The sequence below is a fragment of the Dasypus novemcinctus genome, chromosome 2, assembly GCF_030445035.2.
Source record: "Dasypus novemcinctus isolate mDasNov1 chromosome 2, mDasNov1.1.hap2, whole genome shotgun sequence".
NCBI classification, from domain to species: domain Eukaryota; kingdom Metazoa; phylum Chordata; class Mammalia; order Cingulata; family Dasypodidae; genus Dasypus; species Dasypus novemcinctus.
The window spans coordinates 153,966,412-153,988,962 of record NC_080674.1 but is presented as its reverse complement, the minus strand read 5'-3'; positions in this window follow the sequence as shown (position 1 = coordinate 153,988,962).

The window sequence follows — 22,551 nt, the reverse complement described above, 5'->3', positions numbered from 1 at the left end:
AGATGAATATATTCAAGAGAGATATTGGAGGTTGATATGACAGTTCCTTCAGCCTTGGGACCAGACACATGACAGAAGCATTGAGAATTCTTGGCCTCAGATGATATTGTTATTTGGACTGTAGAGAGTACAACACAGCTATATATTATGTAACCTGGATCAAATAACATGAAGGATCAAGCTTAAAACTGGGCTCCATCATCTGGGCAGGGTGACTCAGGCTTCCCTACTTTTGTCCTTTTAAGCATCTGGGCCAGGCATTTCTCCAAGATTCCCATATGCTGATGAGACCCAAGCATTTCGAAAATGGTAAATATGAAAGAAATCCATGAGTTTATGAATGAATAATGACCGCTGCTCCATCACAATTTCCTTGGTGCTTTCTCCCTGTCCCAAAGGACATAAGGCCAGCCTAATTAGCCTCTTGTGGCACTAGGGAAGTACAGTTCAGAATGGGTAACCACTTTTATTGACATGTATCACATTTTCCCTTCAATTCATTAAACATTTCTGAAACAAGTAAATAAAACACAATTGATACAGATCCAGGCTGTTTTCTTTCCATAGATCATTAAGAAGTTGTAATTGCTTCCCAACCCCCAGGAAGCGCTCATCTCTAAGAATAAAGTGTCAGTGTGCGACTCCCTGGCAATTGTTATTATTCTGAGGAATTAATTTACTCTAATTAGTTTTAAGCCCATTAACAGACATAGAAAGCTGAGCAAGGGAAGGGAGTTTTGAAAACAATATTTTCCTCAGCCTGTTGTAAGAACTTTTCATGTGCTTAACAATTTGGCCGTTGAAAATCAAACCTTGTTAAAAACCAAACAAAACACATATAAATCAGGATGTAACTAGTATGATCTCTAAAAGGAACATTAGCTCTTATTCTCTTTTGTGAAAGTGAGATCTAAACTATGTTTTTTTTCCATCCCAGGGGAAGTCTTCAAATTGAGCACTATGGCTCAGAATCAGACTGATATTCAGGCTCCCAAAGGGCTGGTTTTGATCAGGCAAAATACGTACCTGTCTGAGATGATCCAAGTGGTATTGGGAAGGCTCTTTTCCCTCAGAGCAGATTCCCTACCCTGAGTCACTATGGCTGGTATCTCACCATCACAGAGAGCTATACCTTTGAGTTCCCTTCTCCAGGTCTTCTTTTAAATGGCCCATCCATCTAGGAGGGGAAACATTTTAATTCTAGTAGAAAGCTAACACACCTTAGAACTCAGCATTGAGGTAGAGAGGGGCGGAGGTGGGGTCTTGTGGAGGTAGACTAGTAGAGACTGTTTTGACGAATGGAGGCTAGTCTGTGGAAGTAGAGGTGGGATAGTCATGAAAGTCAACTGAGGGCAAGTGGTAGACATCAGGAACCCAGATTTGTTTTTTGGATAATGGGAAGATTTTGAAGTATTTGAGGACAGGAGTGACAGAACCAGAATGGTGTCACTTGGCAGCATGTAAAGGATTTCAAGAGAAGAGACTGATGAAAAACCAGTTAGAAGATCCTGGTAAGAATTATTGAAGACCTGAAAGTAGGGCAGTAGAGGTAGAGAGGAGGCAATTGAGTTTGAAAATATTTCTGGAGTAGAATTAACAGGATTTGGTGAGGCATGAGGCATAGCCAGAAAGACCAAGAGGCTTTGCTAGTGGGTAACTACAAGAGTGAAGCCAGCAACAGAGATAGGGAAAGAACAAAAAGGGAGAAATTCCCAGAACTGGAGAAGATGGATTTTCTTTTAGGCCAGACAATAATGCTGATTTTAAAAGGGAACAAAGTCTGGGGAGGACAATCTAAATTTTATATAAAACAGACATTGGTCAAACTCAGATGCCTTTAAGTGCCAGGCAGGTAAATAAATACATGAAGCCAGCTGGGGTTTAGGGCCATAGGTGTAGAGAACATGTCCCACATAAAGGGTGGCTACCACCCAGGTCCAGCAGGTTGTTGCTGTGAAGGAAGAGAGGGGCCAAAATTGCTAAATCCTCCAATTCCTAGAGAGAAACCAGAAATAAAAAAATGTTATATAAAGTCTTCTAATTTTTAAATGTAGGTAACTAACTCAATTCAGTTCTTTTTTTCTTGTAACTGAGAAAGCTGATCCCAGGCAGTACTGCCGAGCAGCCCAGGGTCACCAATTTGAGATTTGATGAATTAACCTGAATTATTAGGGAATGTGCAGAAGGGGGAAGACACAGGAAAAAGAGGATCAATGGAAAAGTATGTTTTGGGCAACTGTGATTTTACCAACACTGTGCTGGATATTGTGAGAGAAATAAGCTATGGCTACTTCTGCCAAGAAGCTGACAGCTTAGTTGGGAACAGCAGTCCAATAAAACAGGTAGAGAAAAGTGCAGCATGCTATGTGATTAAGGGCTACAATAGTTAAGGTTTCAAGAAAGGGTGAGATCGGCATCAGAGGAGTTAAGGGAGACTCTCTGACTGCTTTGGGTCACAAATAGGCTGAGGGAAAGCTTTAAAGAGGAGGCTGAGGATGCACAAAGAGCTGGAGAGTTTTCTCCAAAGCCTATTTCCAAGTCAATAACTGCAATTTAACAGGTTTTGTGATTTTTCCAGGGAGACAGTAAGGTGGCTTTTGAGAGCAGGTAAATTGGAAGGAGGACCTCATTCCATACTAATGATCACTAACAGACCAGTTTGGGCTATTTATTTGATTTGATTTGATTGCTAAATGTTTCCCATCTTCTAATTACTAGGTCATTTGTGTCTTGCTTAAGAATTAAAACTAACTAAATAAAATCCAGACAGCTTACATTAGGAAAGGGTATAATCTCTGAAAAATAGTGAGATAATCCCTGAAGCTGGAGCATCTCACCCAGTGATGGTTTCCTTAGGAATGCCTGGGACAGAAAAATACTTTAGCAGAACAGTATGATTCTCAGGCAGGGGAGTTCTGTACAAGGGGGGGATTTGTCATGCTTTTTATAAATTCAGCAGAACGTCAATAAGAGTTTTCCCTGATAGTATACTCTGTACTTGCTTCTTGATTTCTTGTCTTTCTTTCTCTTTTCTTTGTTTTTGTTTTTTTTTTTCCAAAATCACTGGCATTAACAATGAAGACAGATTTATTTGTTGGGCATTAAGAAAACAGTGTCTTTGTCCCGAGTTTGGTATCAATCATTTTATTTAAATGAAACTTTTACTGATAGACAGAATCAGTTTGTGAACTACAATTGATTATCTCAGTTCAATTACTGTGGAAGCTGCTTCCAGGCTTCGGTGAGGAGAAATGAGAACATGTTTTTGCATTTCTCCTTCTGCAGAGGAGGGCACAAGAGTATAACAACCTCACAGAAAACGGCATGACATTTATTTGTCTGACTGCTCAGCTTGGGGGATGAATGACTCTTGGGGAAGGAAGCCTTTTCAGAGCTAAGATGCACTGTTTAACATAAACAGGTAGAGATTTGCATCTCCTGTCTTTTCAGCCAATTTCCATTATGTTCCGATGAAAATATCAGACCGCATTTCTCTAACAACAGCGTAGATTTTCACAGCTGATGCGGTTTTGCGATTTCTGGGCTCTTATCTCTGAAAACTGAAGCAGTGGGAGGGAATGGCTCAAAAGGGAGGAGGGCCGCAGTGCACACCTCCAGGGGGCACCATTCCTCACAGATTTCTCTGGGACTGGCAGCTGCATGTACAGTCACATGGAAAATTGAACCCAGGGTTCCTAGATGAGTTTTTAGAACTAAAACAAAATTCTTCCCCAAAATACTGCCCTCTCCATCATAGTGGGGACCGTCTTGGTGGGCAGGGCCCACAGATACTTGAGAGAGTAGTTAGTAGGCTCATTTCAGAGAAGACTACAATACCAATGACATTTAATTGCTTTCTTATTGACTTTCAAAACTCAGAATTAAAACTATCATTGGAGAGTAGGGGGAATTCTTTCTTTTCTATGTCTTCTTTTAAAGGATTCTGTTTCTTCCTTCACTGATAAAGTGACCAAGCTTTGGAGCAATTGTGGGGTTATTCCATTGGGTTAACACAAACAGCTAATGCCATACACATTAAAAAAAAACAACCCATAAGCACTGCAATTATATATATGTCTTGTGTTACAAACAAGAGATTAAAGCCATCCCTTACCTGGGATGGCTAAGTGTTCTTTCTTTTTCCTCTCTCTAAGCCCCAGCCAGGGCTGCTTTCTCTATACTGTTGCTGAAAGTCCAAGTCAGGGAGCCTTAGCCAGTGGCTAGTGTCTGGTCAAGAGGAATTTATCAAGCACCTTGAGAATTTATGGTGTACAAGATATTGGGCTCTGTGCTTGGGGTGCAATGATGAGTGAAACAGTACTTGCCATCAAGAATCTACTAGTAGAATAGAGACAGATGGAGAAATAGGGCATTTCAATATGATGTGGTAAGTGGTAAGCCGTAAAAGGGTGGGAGCCTTAACATAGTCTGAAAACCTAGAGAAGGCACTCTGCAGAAGATGATATCTAATCTGAATATTGAAGGAACAGGAGGTAGAAACCAGAAGAAATTTGGGAAGAAAGAGGAGACTTCAAAGAGCAAATGACCTCTTATGGTTAGCATTCAATGAGTGCTTTCCGTGTGCTAGCCTCTATGCCATACACACATTCATTCACAGAGTTTCCACAATGGTCCTGTAAGTTATGTATTTTTGAGTCTGTTTTATAGATAAAAACACCAAGGCTTCGAGAAGCTAATGAACTTTTTCAAGTTCTATAGCTACTTGCTGGGAGGGAGAAGATTAAAATCCAAGACCTGATTCCCAAACCCAACTGCATACCAGAGTAGTGTACTGCCTCTCTGGTCCACAAGACATAAATTGGTGTGATTATTTATACCAAACAAAAACTGTAGAGTCTTTTTTTTATGAACTTCATATATGCCTATATGGCAAAGGGTGAGGAAGAGAACAGAAATTTAAAGCAAAAGTGTTAGGAAATCATCGAAAATTAAAAACTAATCAGATACTAGGTAACAAAAGACTGAAATCGTAAAACAAGCTAATAAGAAGGATAGAACAACTGATTTTGTACAATGCTGAAAGTATGTCAAAACACGTGACCATCCGGGAACAGTTTTGTTTCGTGTAAGGGTCAATCTTGACCTCATACCATTGCTTCCACTCTCTCAAAGCTGCAGCTGCCCTGACCTTCCTTTCTGTTCCCAGAACACCAAACATGGTCCCACTTGGAGGTCTTTGCACTCATCCTTTCCTCTGCCTGGAATGTTCTTCCATTAGAGCATCTCTTTTTCATCCCCTCAGAAACCTACTCAAGTGTCAGCTTCTCAAAGAGGCCTTCCCTGACTTCCCAACCTAAAGCACCCAATCACTCATTATTAAATTGCCCTATTTTATTTCACCATAGCGTTTGCCAGTATCTCAGGAATTGGAGGAGGGCCCCTATAAGGCTGGGGCTCAGATCTCTGAAGGAGTGTGAGATGAGGCTGGTTCTAGGACTGTGGAAAGAAGCTGGAAATGCATAGCATTCTCTTTATTTCCATGTTTATTCATGTATTGTTTGCCTCCTTCTATGAAAATATAACTCTAAGAGGGTGATGATTTCGCCTTGCATGCTGCTGTGTGCTCAGTTCCTAAAATAGTGCCTTAACCTGGGTATTTGTTGAACAAGTGCATTTAAAAGTTAAAATAACTATGAAGTAGAATGGGCATTTGTTTTAGTCTTCATTTTGCAAAAAACTGAAATGGATATCTTTGTAGGAAAACAAATTGTTTAAAGTCACATAATGAATAAGTGGAAAGAGTCAGGGATTGAACCTGGTGATGAAAATCTCCAGCCTACATCTCCTTACTAACTCATACAAGAGTCAACAACCTGGGATAGTGCTTACAGCAGTCAGGGTCAAGTAAGGAAAACAAAACCATGCTAGTTATTTTAACAGAGCACTTTAGCATAGGGAATTGGTTAAATGAAGTTGGAAGATAGCAACAGTAAAAATGAGCACTGAGGTAACACAGACATAGTACCTGCCAGGGCTGGGGAGACAAAGGGAAGCAGTTGGTGTTATCAGAACCTGGAAGTTTGAAGAAGAAACACCAAGGAGTTGAGTTGCAGACCTTTGAGGTGAGGATGCTGAAAAGCCAATATCTCAGGAGTTGGAGGAGGGCCCCTGTAAGGCGGGGGCTCAGACCTCTGAAGGAGTATGAGATAAGGCTGGTTCTAGGACTATGGAAAGAAGCTGGAAAGGAGCCAGCTGCTGTCACAATGAACTGCTGCCACCCAGCTGCCACCTACAGCTGTAGAGGAGTGAATCCCTGTTTCCTCCTCCAGCCTGATAGGCTCTCCTCTTCCTGTTGGCATATCCTATCAGGAAGCCACCTGGCAAAGGAAAAATCTGTTCTACAGAGCCCTAGGTCCACCATTATGGAGCTGGGAAGAGAAGGTGAGTTTGCAGTTGAGAGACAGTTCCTTAACAAGCAGCAAACACCTTCCCACAGAACTTAGGTCACATGCTCACCCCTAACTATGCTGGGGCAGAGCAAGGAGGATTGGATGTTTTTCTTCTGACTCTGAAAATGGTTAATTGGAATCATTTTTCTAGTATGATACTCCATTCCCTGTGAGAAAATCCACATGATATTAGAGAGAGAAAATGGATGCTAGGGAGGCAAAATGACTAACAGGGCATGAGGCCTTTTAGCAAAGGGTGTCTTGGTAGAGTGCTGAATATTGGTATCATTTTCCCTTCTATATGAATGTATGGAATTGACCCCTCTTGTCTTTTTATAGCATTAAAGCCGGCTATTTATGTCTGGCTACAAATTGCAGATGGCCTGTTTTGATGGGAATTATAAATTCTTCACTTTGAACTTTAATTGGCACCAAAGTAAGAAAAAAATTTGGGGTTACTTTCTTCCATGGTTTGGAGATATATATGGGGTACTTAGAACTTATCTCATCAGGCAGAAAGGTAGTTGCTTAAATGGATTTTCATACTGGTGGCTGCAAAACACAAAGCGCTATGCAACTTGGTGTTTGTTTTGTAAATCCTTATCACACCCAAATTATTGTATGTGGAAGGAGTCAGGAAAACAGTGTCCTCCAATCTCCCCAATTTCTCCATTTTGTGCCTAAAGAGACACACACAAACATGTAATAGATCTGCATTTGGAGGAATTAAAACATTGATTCTTTGCTGAAATGTAAGTTACTTGCAGATACTTTATTTCTTTTATTCTAGGTTTTCTAAAACAACTTGAGCTTATTTTCTAAATTAGGTTTTTCATTTATTTTTTATGCTACATGGCTTAGAAAACTTAGATCAGGCAGTTCCTTAAAATTAAAAGTTCTCATGGACTTCTTTAAGGGTTGCTACAAATTATCATTGACTGGTTAACCTACAACTGCCAAAAATGGTCAGTTGCCTTCTCATATGAAAATTGAAAAATATAGAAATATTAAGTTAAAATTGTCAACTGTTTACTTAAATACACACACACATACATATATAAAGTTAGAAGTGAAATTCCTTTTCTCCAAGGAAGTAAGTGTATTACTGTTAACATTTGCTTTTCATTCTTTTTACTTTTTCCATGTTTGTACACACACACATACGTATATCCATGCATTTTAATTCTATGCACATTCACATACACATACCTATACATACGTACACATACCTTAAAAATAGAACCATAGGGTACATATTAATCTGAAAAATAGTTTTTCAGATAATGACATCAGAAATATTTCAGATCATTACCCAGATTTCTGTCTATTTTATACAGAATGATTTCTCACATTTTATTTAACTCTACCCTGTTGATGGATATTTGTGTTATATTCTATTTACTTCTAGAAGCAATGCCACCATGAGCATCCTTGTAGATGGATCTTTTCATACCTGTGCTATTGTTGGATAGAAATGAAATCACTGGCTTTTGCAAAAGGACCCATTTGGAATCACATGTTGCACTTTGTTGTCCTTAAGACATTAGTGTCTTTCAGTAGGGAACAGCGCTTTCAGACTTTACATTCATAACTTCGACACTTTTGAAACTACAGGCCAGTTGGTTTGCAGAATGTCCCGCAATCTGTGTTTTTTTCTTCATGCTTACATTTAGTTTATGCATTTTTGGCAGAGGCAATGCCATCGGCTGGGTGTCGCTATATTCTCTTAGGTGGCACGTAATTTCAATTTGTCCCTTTACTGATGTTCACTTTGCTCACAAAATGAGAACAGCATGTTGGATTTCTTCACTATGCAGTTACTCTCCTTAGAAATTAGCATTTGGTAGGGAGGAACTTTGAAACTGTGTAAATATCCAGTTCATCATCAATTTATCCATTTATTTATAGCAGTATGGACTTACCATTTTCTAGTTTATTCAATGTGTTGAATTACTATATCTTTATATTTTGATAGTCAAATTATCTATGCTGAAATATTTTTCTGGAATATCACTCTTAAAATGTTCCATTATTTCATTTGGGAAGAATGATTAAGAGTGAGTAAGAGATAAATTTTACCTTTCAAAATACCTTTCTATAATCTTTGATCTTTTCTTTTATTACAGGGGTTCTTAACCTTTTTTGTTCCACAAACCCCTTTGCTAGTCAGGTAAAAACCATGGACCCCTTACTAAGTCCACACTATACTGTGTATTATTTAATAAATACACAGTATTAAATAAATACATACTTGTACCAACATGTCCCGACAAGAATGTTTCTTTTTGAATTTCAATTCAAACTCACTGACCCCTTGTTAAGAACCCGTTTTTTATTTATTTATTTATTTATTTATTTATTTATTTTTATTCATTTTAAAAAAATATTACATTCAAAAAATATGAGGTCCCCATTCACCCCCACCCCACCACTCCCCCCAAGCCACACTCTTCCCCATCATCATGACACATCCATTGGATTTGGTGAGTACATCTCTGGGCATCGCTGCACCTCATGGTCAGTGGTCCATATCATAGCCCATACTCTCCCATGTTCCATCTAGTGGGCCATGGGAGGATCTACAATGTCCGGTAATTGTCCCTGCAGCACCACCCAGGACAACTCCAAGTCCCAAAAATGCCTTCACATCTCATCTCTTCCTCCCATTCCCTGCATCCAGCAGCCACCATAGCCACTTTCTCCACACCAATGCCACATTTTCTTGATTACTAACCACAAAAGTTCATGAATAGAATATCAGTAAGTCCACTCTAATCCTTACTGTATTCTTCCTTCCTGTGGACCTTGGCTTGGTTGTGTCCATTCCACATCTATGTCAAGAGGGGGCTTAGATTCCACATGGATACTGGATGCAATCCTCCTGCTTTCAGTTGTAGGCACTCTTGGCTCCATGGTGTGGTGGTTGACATTCTTCAACTCCATGTTAGCTGAGTGGGGTAAGTCCAATAAACCAGAGTGTAGGAGCTGAAGTCTGTTGAGGCTCAGGGCCTGGCTATCATATTGTCAGTCCAGGGATTCAGATCCCCTAGATAGATCTTAAACCCCAGCATCAACTACAATTCCAGTAAAGTAACAGGGAAAGCTTGTGAAAAGAGATCACATCTGAGTCCAGCTCCATCACGCAGAGACACCAACTCCAAAGAAGGGCCAACTGACATGACAGTGAACTCCATCTGCCATGACCATAAAAACTGTGGGTCTCTTTAGCCCTCAGAAGAACCAATACCTGGGGTTGTATCTACTTTATCTGTCTCTTAGACTCTGCTCAGGTGTGCATAAGGGCAATCCTTCTGACAACCTCCAGACTCTTTTTTAGAGACTCATAGCCATATATTTCCCCCATAATTTAGGTCAAAAAGCATTTTTAACTCCTGTTATTATATATAGACAGGGATATTCTGCTGGTCCGTGTTGAACATTTAATTCAAGGTCATTTTCTAGTTCCATCATCAGCTGGTACTTGGTAGTGATTCCTCGGCGCCAGGGAGGCTCATCCCCAGGTCATGTCCCACGCTGGGGGGAAGGCAGTGCATTTACATTCTGAGTTTGGCTTTGAGACTGGCCTCATTTGAGTAACATGGAGGCTGTCAGGAGGGAACCCTTAGGCACAGAGCTGCTCTAGGCCTTGTTCTTATTTCAGTTGTATAGGCTCACAAGCAAGTCATTAGTATCAGGGACTCACAGTTGGACCCTCATTCCTTCCTGGTCTTTGCCGTTGCACCCAGGGGACTGCCGCTGCTCCCCTAGGGACCATGACAGAGCCCCCCCGGCCAGGAACCCAGCACCCCCCCAGCTGTTGTTTTTAATTGTTTCCACTATGAGTATATCCAAACATTTCCATGCACCCCAGACACATGCCCTGTATAACTCCCTGTCAACCCTATGTCCCCTGTCAATAACATCCCATACCAGTATTCCTCTGCTGCCATTGTTGAACTACTCTGTGATCCAAAATTTCCTGAAAAGTGAAGCCCAATATAATGCCAGGTTCCCTTAATAGTAAAATGGAATATAGCCATGAGTTTAAAGGTTAGATATAGGATACATATTGATTTGGAAAAATTCTACATCCTATCTTTTTCTTTTCTTTTTTCCTAATTATTGAGCTTCTCTTCACAAGAGCCATAGATCACAGTAATTCATATATACAATATACAGTACTCCCACATATCCAATATAAAATCTTTTCCCTTCCACAGCAATAATCTTTTAACATATTCATACCATATTTACTGAAACTGATGTACAGATATTGAGACAATAGTTTTCAAACAAGGTAACATTTGTGTTTACATTGTGGTTTATACTTTAGGCTATACAATTTTCTAAATTTTTAGTTATCCTATGTTTTACATTATGATTTACATTATTAGTCTGTCGGCCCCTATATGTTTTTGGTATAATATTACATGTTTTATATTCATCCTCATGTACTCTTGTGAAACACTTCTATTGCCCTCACAGTTACGTTGGTACCATCTATTCAATATCTATTTCCCCCTTCCCTTGGGGCCCACAATGACAGTCAATCTTCATTTCTTGAGGAGCCATGTTCAGAGATACTTGCAACAGTGTTGAGGGCTTGACTTGCTCAACTGCCCTAATGCCCTGGGAGCCACCATTTCTCTTGAGAGATACAGTTCCCTCTATTTGATGGCATTAGTCCTCCCCAGGATGTGGGTATACCTTCACTCTCATTATATGGGTCTCTACCCGATGGTATAACCCACTCTGGCAAAATGAGCATTCACATATTCCCTAGGAGTCTGTCTTACATCAGATGATCCCCTTTAAGTATCTTAAACAGGTGACTTTCCTATATTTTTGAAAAGGTTTTCTCAGCATTATACTCTCAACCAACATCTGTTATTCTCCTATGTTTGTATGTTGCCCCACCCTCCCCCCAATTTCTTGGGCAATATTACTCATCCACCCATCCCTAGCCCCCCTCAAGCCCACAAAGCCCCACCCAAAGGTAACCCTATGCCCCCATTTTATCCCTTCCTTGTACACATACTTACCTCCAGTTTATCATAGATTTCCCCCATGTAGATGTCAGCTTATATCCTTCCTTTACCCCCCGATTTCCTGTAAGCCTATCTTCTAGTCTCTAGCTCTCTGAGGCAGCTTGGTTTACTTATTTTATATCATTGAGGTCATGTAGTATTTGTCCTTCAATGCCTGGGTTGCTTCACTCAACATAAGGTTTTCAAGATTCATCCATGTTATCACGTGTGTTTGTAGTGTATTTGTTCTTAAAGCTGAGTAGTATTCCATTGTATGTATATACCACATTTTATTGACCCACTCATCTGTTGATGGGCATTTGGGTTGATTCCAACTTTTGGTGATAGTGAACAATGCTGCTATGAACATTGGTGTGCATATATCAGTTTGTGTCTTTGTTTTCAGTTCTGCTGGGTATACACCCAGCAGTGGAATTGCTGGGTCATATGGCAAATCTATGGTTAGTTTTTTGAGAAACCACCAAACTGTCCTCCAGAATGGTTGGATCCTTTTGCATTCCCAGCAGCAGTGGATGAGTGTTCCCATTTCTTCACATCCTCTCCAGCATTTGTAGTCTTCTGTTTTTTTCATAGCTGCCAATCTTATGGGAGTAAGATGGTATCTCATTGTAGTTTTGATTTGCATTTCCCTGATAGTGAGAGATTTGGAGCATTTTTTCATGTGCTTTTTAGCCATTTGTATTTCTTCTTTGGAGAAGTGTCTGTTTAAATCTTTTTCCCATTTTTAAAATGGATTGTTTATCTTTTTATTTTCAAGATATAGGAGTTCTTTATATATGGAAGTTATAAGTCGCTTATCAGATATATGGTTGCCAAATATTTTCTCCCATTGTGTAGGCTCCCTTTTTACTTTCTTGACAAACTCCTTTGAGGTGCAGAAGGCTTTAATTTTGAGGAAGTCCCATTTATCTATTAGTTCTTTTGCTGCTTGTGCTTTTGGTGTGATGTTCATGAAGCCATTTCCTATTACAAGTTCTTGTAGATGTTTCCCTACACTGCTTTCCAAAGTCTTTATGTTCTTGGTTCTTATATTTAGGTCTTTGATCCATCTTGAGTTGATTTTTGTATAAGGTGTGAGGTGGTAATCCTCTTTCATTCTTCTATATATGGATATCCAGTTCTCCAGGCACCATTTGTTGAATGGGCCATTTTCTCCCAGTTGAGAGGGTTTGGTGGCTTTATTGAATATTATATGGCTATATATATGAGGTTCTATATCAGTACTTTCAATTCGATTCCATTGGTCTGTGTGTCTCTCCTTATGCCAATACCATGCTGTTTTCACTACTGTAGCTTTGTAGTATGTTTTGAAGTCAGGTAGTGTGATTCCTCCAATTTCATTTTTCTTTTTCAATATGTCTTTGGCTATTCGGGGCCTCTTTCATTTCCAAATAAATTTCATAGTTAGTTTTTCTAGTTCCTTGAAGAATACTGTACTGATTTTTATTGGGATTGCATTGAATGTGTAGATCAGTTTTGGTAGGATAGATATCTTAATAATATTTAGTTTTCCTATCCATGAAAGGGAATATTCTTCCATTTATTTAGGTCTTCTTTGATTTCCTTGAACAGTCTTGTATAGTTTTCGGTGTATAAGCTTTTTACATCTTTAGTTAAATTTATTCCTAAATATTTTATTTTTTTATTTACTATTGTAAATGGTATTTGTTTCTTGATTTCCTCCTGATCTTGCTCATTATTGGTGTACAGAAATGCTACTGATTTTTGCGCATTGATCTTATAACCTGCGACTTTACTAAACTCATTTATGAGTTCTAGAAGCTTTGTTGTAGACCTCTCAAGGTTTTCTATGTATAGGATCATGTCATCTGCAAATAATGAAATTTTGACTTCTTCCTTTCCAATCTGAATGCCTTTTATATCTGGTTCTTGCCTCAATGCTCGAGCAAGTACTTCTAAGACAATGTTAAATAGAAGGGGAGAGAGTGGGCATCCTTGTCTTGTTCCTGAATTTAGAGGGAAGGATTTTAGGATTTCTCCATTGTAAACGATGTTGGCTCTGGGTTTTTCACATATACTCTTTATCATGTTCAAAAAATTTCCTTGTATTCTGATCTTTTGGAGTGTTTTTATCAAGAAAGGGTGCTGTATTTTGTCAAATGCTTTTTCTGCATCTATAGATATAATCATGTGATTTTTTTCCTTCAGTCTGTTTATATGGTGTATTACATTGATTGATTTTCTTATGTTGAACCATCTTTGCATACCTGGAATGAATCCCATTTGGTCATGGAGTATAATTCATTTAATATGTTGTTGAATACGATTAGCAAGTATTTTTTTAAGTATTTTTGTGTCTAAGTTCATTAGAGAAATTGGTCTGTAATTTTCCTTTCTTGTGGTGTCTTTGTTTGGCTTTGATACTAGGGTAATGTTGGCAACATAGAAGGAGTTAGGCAATGTTCCTTCTGTTTCAATTTTTCGGAAGAGTTTCAGCAGGATTGGTGTTAGTTCTTTCTGGAATGTTTTGTAGAATTCACCTGTGAAGCTGTCTGGCCCTGGGTTCTTCTTAGTTGGGAGGTTTTTAATGACTGATTCTATCTCTTTACTTGTGATTGGTTTATTGAGATCATCAATTTCTTCTTTCGTCAATTTAGGTTGCTTATGTGTTTCTAGGAATTTGTCCATTTCCTCTGAATTGTCATTTTTGTTGGAATACAGTTTTTCAAAGTATCCTCTTATGATAGTCTTTATTTCTGTGGGGTCAGTAGTGACATCTCCTTTCTCATGTCTTATTTTGTGTATTTGCATCTTCTCTCTTTTTTTCTTTGTTAGTCTTGCTAAGGGTTTGTCAATTTTATTGATCTTCTCAAAAAAACAGCTCTTGGTCTTGTTTATCTTTTCAAGTGATTTCTTATTTTCTATTTCATTTAGTTCTGCTCTTATCTTTGTTATTTCTTTCTTTCTTCTTCCTGTGGGATTACTTTGTTGTTTTTTTTCTAATTCCTCCAAATGTGCAGTTAGTTCTTCAATTTCTGCTCTTTCTTCTTTTTTGATGTATGAATTTATGGCTATAAATTTCCCTCCCAGTACTGCTTTTGCTGCATGCCATAAGTTTTGGTATGTTGTGTTATCAGTACTGCTTTTGCTGCATGCCATACGTTTTGGTATGTTGTGTTATCATTATCATTTGTTTCAAGGTAGTCATTGATTTCTTTTGAGATTTCCTCTTTGAGTGACTGTTTTTCTAAGAGTGTGCTGTTTAATTTCCCTATCTTGGTGTTAAATCTGGGCCTTTGGCCCTTGTAGATTTCCAGCTTCACTCCACTGTGGTCAGAGATATTATTTTGTATGATTTCAATCTTTCTGAATTCATTAAGCCTTTCTTTGTGGCCTAGCATATGGTCTATCTTGGAGAATGATCCATATGCACTTTAGAAAAATGTATATCCTGCTATATTTGGGTGTAATAATCTGTATATGTCTATTAGATCCAGCTCCTCTAATATACTGTTCAAATGTTTTGTTTCTTTAGTGATTCTCTTTTGAGATGTTCTGTCCAGAGTTGATAGTGGTGTATTAAAATCCCCCACTATAATTGTAGATGCATCTATTCTTTCACTTAGTTTTTCCAGTGTTTGCCTCACGTATTTAGAGGCACCCTTGTTAGGAGCATAAATATTTATGATTGTTCGTTCTTCTGAGAGATTGTCCCTTTCACTAATATGTAGTATCCTTCTTTGTCTCTCACAATTGTTTCGCATTTAAAGTCTATTTTGTCTGATATTAATATAGCTACTCCTGCCTTTTTTTGGTTATTGTTTTCTTGTAAAATTGTTTTCCAGCCATTCATTTTCAACCTCCATGAATCTCTGGGTCTAAGATGTGTTTCTTGTAGACAGCATATAGATGGGTCATATTTCCTTATCCAATGTCCCAGTCTGAATCTTGATAGGTGAGTTTAATCCGTTGACATTCAGTGTTATTACTTTCAAGGAATTATTTATGTTAGCCATATTTTGATAGGACTTGTGTTTGTGATATTTTGTTTGTTTGTTTGTTTTCTTCTCTTTTTATCTTTTTGTTGTTGTTGTTCTTACACTCTCCTCCAACTCTGCCTGTCCTGCTTTTTCCTTTCTTCCTGCAGAACTCCCTTTAGTATTTCTTGAAGGGGAGGTTTCTTGTTGACATACTCTTTCAATTTCTGTTATTCTGTGAATATTTTGAACTCTCCATTTTTGAATGCTATTTTAGCAGGATAGAATATTCTTGTTTGGAATTTTTTTCTTTTAGTACCTTGACTATATCATACCACTGCCTTCTTGCCTCCACGGTTTCAGATGAGAAATCAGCACTTAATCTTATGGAGACTCCCTTGTATGTGATGTTTTTCTTTTCTCTTGCTGCTTTTAGAATTTTCTCTTTGTCTTGAGCATTGGATAATTTGACAAGTATATGTCTTGGGGTGGGCCTGTTGGGGTTTATGATGGTTGGGGTGCATTGTGCTTCTTGGATATGTACATCTGTCTCTCTCAGTAGATTTGGGAAGTTTTCAGTCATTATTTCCTGCAACACCCCTTCTGACCCCTTTCCCTTCTCTTCTCCTTCTGGGATGCGTATAATACATATGTTTGTGTGTTTTGCATTGTCATTCAGGTCCCTAAGTCCTAGATGGATTTTTTCTATCTTTTTATCAATCAATTCTACTATCTATTTGATTTCTGTTGTACTGTCTTTCACATCCCTAATTCTCTCCTCTGCCTCTTCTAATCTGCTGCTATTTGCTGCGAGTGTATTTTTGATTTCTTGAACTGTGGTGTTCATTCCCATCATATCTGTTATCTTTTTGCATATGTCTGCAATTTCCTCTCCTAGTGTTTTCTTCATATTGTTAACCTCTTCCTTTACTTCATTAAGTTTGTCTCTGATATATGTTCTGAGATCTTTAATTACTTGTGCAAAGTTCTGCTCCCTTTCCTGGTTTTTAGTTTGTTCATTGGATTCAGCCATGTTTTCCTGATTACTGGTTTGGTTTGTAGTTTTTTGTTGCTGTCTGGTCATCATTTTATCTTGATGGGTTTATTCAGTTCCTTAGCTTTTTTGTCTAGTCTTGGGGATTAATTAGCTGTTGTTTTTGCATTAGTGTTATATCTTCTCTTTGTCACTTTGTTCTTCTTATTCTAATTTCTTGTTGCTGACTGAGTTCACTTTGAAGGAAAGTATTAGGGCCAGGGAAAGGCAATTGTATAAGAAAGGAAAATGTGTAAAGTAGTATTGATAATAAATGTTAACAGAGCAACAATATGAGATCTGGGAGGATGGATATTAGATTCATATAAGTTGTATAGAGTTATAGCAGTAAGTAGAATACCTATAATGAGGTAGTCGACTGAATATGGGAGGAATATAGTGTGAATTAAAAATCCAGTGTTTTCATGAGAGAGGGAAAGAGAAAAGAAAGACAATAGTATCAAGAGTGGATAAAAGACAGAAAACAAAACAAAGGTATTAGAAATTAAAAGTTAGACAATTTGGGATTCAAAGAAAGGAAGGTGGAGTATAGGAGAGACAGTAGATGATGGAGGATATCAAGATGTGGGGGAAAAGGGATAGTGTAGGTGGCCAAAATCAATTCACATAGAAATGAGGCCAAGGAGGATGAGGAAACCCAGCAAATGTGAGGTGTTCCCTGTAGCACCTATTGTATAATTAAGATAAAATAAAATAAGAAGAAAAAGAGGGAAAAGAAAGAAGGAAAAAAAAAGGAGAAGAAAGAAAGAAAAAAAGGGGGGGTGGGTAAAGAAAAGGGAGGGGAACAAGTAAGAAAAAGAAAAGAAGAAAGAGAACAAAACAAAACAAACAAACAAACAAAAACCCAAATAAATGAAAAAAAAGACCTTGGGGGATACAATGGGAGAAAAGACTAGGAGATAATGTAATATTAGTAACCAGGACAATAAAAAATAAAAAAAAGAAAAGAAAAAAAAAAAAAGAAAAAAGAGAAAAAGGAAAGAGAGAAAAAAAATGCAAACGTCGAGGGCTAGGACAAAGACCTCAGATGGACCTCAGGGCGTGGTGGATTCAGGGATGGGAAGTCTGTGATATTGCAGACTCAAGAGGTGTGAGTCTCTGGGGTGTGGGCCACCAGGGTTTAGGGGACACAGACCTGGCAACCTCACATCCGGTTAACAAGGAGCCTGGGAGCACCGCAGTGCAACACAGCCTTCAGGGATCCCCGCAGCTGGGTGCCCAGCCCTATGGGGGGTGTCACATCTGCAAACTCTGACCTCTGTGTTAGAAATCCAAAATTCCCCCTCTCACTAGGGTCTCTGCTGTGTCACCAATTCTACTTCAGGACACCTCCCGCCCTGCAATCCCCCAAAACAGCCTGCTGGGGGCATCTCTATATTGCAGCCATTTTAAGGACGCTGCAGACCGACAGCCAGGCCTAGGGGGCGGAGCTCTAGCCGGAAGCGCTGATATTCGTGTTAGAAAACCAAAATTCCATGCCTAGCACAAGACTCCTCCGTCTGTTTCACCTAATCGGCTTCCAGATACCTCCCACCCTGCAAGCCCCCGAAACAGCCTGCTGATGACTGTTCTTTATTGCGACTGATTTAAGGACGCTGCAGGTCGGCAGCCAGGCCTAGGGGGCGGGGCTCTAGCCGGAAGCTCTGATATCTGATATCTGAAAATTCCATGCCTCGCTAAAATCTTCGTCTCTGTCTCCCCAAATCGGTTTCCACAGGCCTCCTGCCTTGCAAGCCCCTGAATTGTCCACTTGGGGCTTATGAATTCTCCAGTACCACAGAGCCTCCAGGAATCGCTGCTGCCACACCGCCCACCCCAGGGGGGAGCGTCCTGCACGCAGCCCCTATCCCCGTAAAAGAAAGCCTGATTTCTACCTTTTACATGAGTCTTCTCTGTCACCAAATTGATGTCCAGACACCTCCTGCCCTGCAAAATCCTGAAACAGCCTGGTCCTGAAGAATTTCTGACGCTGCCCAGCTGCTTCTTTGTAGGAGAGACTATAAGGTGCACTCACTCAGACACCATCTTGCTCCTTCCCACCCCCCCCCCCCCCACCCCCCCCCCCCCCCGAGAGCCCCTGTTTTACTATAATTTTCCTTCTTATCACCTGGGCCATGGCGTTAGGGTTATGATTCTCAAGTCTGGCTACACAATGACATCACCTGGAGATATTTTTCTTTTGTTAAATACCTTTGCGAAGGCCTCATTTCCAGAGAGTTGGATTTAATTGTTCTCATGTGGGGCTTGGGTATCTCTATTTTGTAAAGTTCCTTTGGTGATTCCACTGAGCAACTTGGGTTATAAACTAGTAAATTAGAATGACTAGATCGAGAACTTTAGATTAGACAGAATCAGATACATACTTTGTGGGATACAGGGCAAAATGAAAATGAAGGACCCCTTGTTAACAATTATTAATAATTTCAAAATAATGAGAACAGATAATTAACCCAAGAGTGGAGTCCTTCTAAACATGGCACTGTGTGACTGCCCATATCACATGCCTATGAAGCCAGTCCTGCATATAGATACACCAAATTTGTCATAAGAAGAAAGCAATGCAAATAAAAGATATCAAGGAAAGGCTGTCTCCATGTGTCCCCCACATTTCCCAGCTCTTTTGAAGTTCGATGAGCCATAGGACCAGGCCTGGACAGTGGGCAGTGAGCGACATGGTGAAGAGCAGGTATGAGTTCTGTATGCACTCTCTGAAGTCTAGGTTGGAGATGACAGTGTCACAAGATGCTTGCTTCTTTCATTGGCATGACTCTCTAAGTGAATTTAGGAAGCAGTGCCACCTGGCAATTGTACATCAGCCTTCTACTGTGAGCAAGATATGAATCTTTGTTATAATAATGCCACTGAAATTTGTTACAGATGCAATGTCTAGCTTATTATGACAAACATTGATTAAATGCTGTTGGATTTCAGAGGTGACTTCTTGCTATCGGCATCAGGCAAACCTTCATGGGGGCAGTACCTTTGAAATGGGATGGATTAGGCTTGGAAATGTAAAGCTGGGAAGACAAAGATGTCTGTATTGTTTAACTACTACTATATAGAAACCCACTCCAAAATTTAGTGGGTAAAACAACCCTCTATTATTTGTCATGAGTCTAGGAGCCAGCTAGGTGGTTCTATTCTGGGCAGGGCTCAGCCAACACAGGCTAGGCTTGCTTATATATCTCTGGTCACCTGGCGGGAAGGCTGTGGGCTGGCTGCTTTGGGATGGCTTCACTCACATGTCGGGGGTTGTCTTGCTGTTGAGGGTTGTGCCTTAGTTCTCCTTCACATGCTCCATCTTGCAGCAGTCTAGCCCAGGCTTGTGTATATACATTGGTAGCAGGATTCCAAGAGACAGAGTGGAAGCACACAGGCCTCTATAGGTCTAGACTCGATACTGTCACCACATTCCACTTGTCAAAGCAAGTCACAAAGTCAACCTAGATTCAAAGGATAGGGAAATAATTTTCACTTTTTGATCTCATATTTCTTTTTTTTTTTTAAGATTTATTTATTTATTTTATTTCTCTCCCCTTCCCTCCAACCCCCAGTTGTCTATTCTGTGTCTATTTGCTGCATATTCTTTGTCCGCTTCTGTTGCTGTCAGCAGGATGGGAATCTGTGTTTCTTTTTGTCAGGTCATCTTGCTATGTCAGCTCTCCATGTGTGTGGCACCATTCTTGGGCAGACTGCACTTTCTTTCGCACAGGGCTGCTCTCCTTATGGGGTGTACTCCTTGCGCGTGAGGTCCCCTACATGGCGGATACCCCTGAGTGGCATGGCACTCCTTGCATGCATCAGCACTGTGCATGGGCCAGCTCCACACGGGTCAAGGAGACCCAAGGTTTGAACCGCGGACCTCCCATGTGGTAGACAGACGCCCTAACCACTGGGCCAAGTCTGCTTCCCTGATCTCATATTTCTGGCATAGAGAATGTCTTCAATATTCATGGAAAAATGTGTGAGTAATGGACTGAACTGCCTGTCTACACTCTTCCTAAGCACTCTCATTCTGTACTCTCAACTGTATATATACAGCCCAAATTCCCTCCCTGAAATTTCATAAAAGCAACTGTCATTCAATATCTCATTTGATTCCCTTAAGGATGCTTACATGTATAGAGCTGGACTCCTTGTTTTCCTCATCCCCCAGGGTTTCTCCTTCTGATTTTCCCCATTTCAATAAATGGTAGCTCTGTTATTCCCATTGTTCAAGTGTAAATCTTTAATTCCTTTTGGTCTCCTCTCTCTCTCATACACCTCATATCCAATCCAGCAGCAAATCCTGTCAGCTTTACCTTCAACACATATTCAGGATGTACTTACTTTTTACCATCCTTACCGCTGTCACTGTGTCTAAGTCATCATTTGTTTGCCTTGATTATTGCAGTAGCCACTTACCATCTCCCTTCTTTTGCTCTGACCTCTACAGTCCTTTTTTCCCCCACACAGTCACCAGAGTGATCTTTTAAATATGTATGCCATTTTATGTAAGACCCTCCAAGAGAATTTTTCCCATCTCATAGGAAATAAAAGCCAACCTCCTTACGAGGGCTTATGAGACCCTGCACTCCCCTTCTTCTGCCTTCATTTCTTCCTTCTCTGCTGCTCTTTCCTCTTAGCTCCCACCACAGTGACCTCTTTACTGCTCCTAGAAAACACCAACGTGTACCCCCCACATGGCCTTGAGTTTTGTTCTTCCTTCTGCCAGGAACACACTTACCCTGACAGAAGCATGCTTCAGTCCTTTATTTCCTTCAAGTTTCTACCTAAATGTCACCTTTTTACTAAAGAGAACTTTCTAGAATTCTGTATTTAAATAGCACCTCCTAAATCTGACCCTTGCACCTGTTTTCTTTTTCTCTAAAGCACTTACCCATCTCTGACATATTCTATATTTACCTGATTATTTGTTTATTGTCTGGCTTCTCCCACTAGAACATAAGTTCCAAACCAGCAAGGACTCTTTTTTTGTTGTTCCTTGCTGTATCTCCAGAACCTAGAACAGTTTAGGTATATTTTCTAGATCAATGAATAAATAGAGTTGGAGATGGTTACAATGGGTGAGAGACTGGATGAGTTCATCTCTATAATCATTGCAACTCAAATTGTCTCTGATGCCAGTGGGAATTGAGAATGAACTGTTCTAGAACAAGTCTTATTGTGCTATTTGAAATAGATTGGCATCTAGCATCTAGTGTCCCCTCCAATCTGTTCTCCCCATTACTTCCTAAATCTGATGCTTAGTCCTCCAGTGGTTTTCCATCTCCTCTTTTCTCCAATTTAGCAACTTCTGTTTCTTTAGAGCTAAGTTTAATTGTCACATCCCTGAACTTTCTGCCTAAATTCTCTTTACCTTATCTCATTGCACCATTCACCATGTCCTTATGGCATTTATTATGTAGATATCTTCCCTGCTAGATTGTAAGCTCTGTAAGGGTAGGGGTTCCTGCTGGTTCTGCCCGTCAGCACAGCTGCAGAGTCTACACAGCGCCTGATGTGCAGTCCATGCTCAATACCTACTGGGGATGGAACATATAATTGAATGATTGGATCTGTCTTATGCAGATTATATTAATCTTTGATCACTGGTTCTGCCCCCCCCCCCCAATTCCTAGTTAATTCTAAATATTCGAAATTGGATACTATCTTTGAAATCCCTTTTCAGATCCTAGTCTCAAAAAAATATTTTAAGGCTGAAATATAGTGTTGAGGGAAGGGATAATCTTAGCTCTGATTAATAAAGGGACTGGGTTGCAGGGACTTTTGACAACATATTGTATTAAAGAGTTAAAACTCACAGTCAGGTCTCTGTGAGGCTTTTTGTGTGGGGGTCTGTTTTTGAGGTTATGGAAGACCAGGGCTTAGAGATTTTCTTACAAGACAATGTTGCACAGAAGCTCCAATCTTGGCAAACTCTTCCTGGGAGGCAATGTCATCTGTTAACACCCCAGGAGCAAGTAGATTTATTTAATGAAAACAGAATGGTGTTTGTAAAGTAGCTTGAAAGAGTCCATGGGATACATCAAAATTGATTTTAAAGTAGGTCAGCGCTGTACTCTACCTAATCCAATTATGATGTATAGGCAAGTGAATTC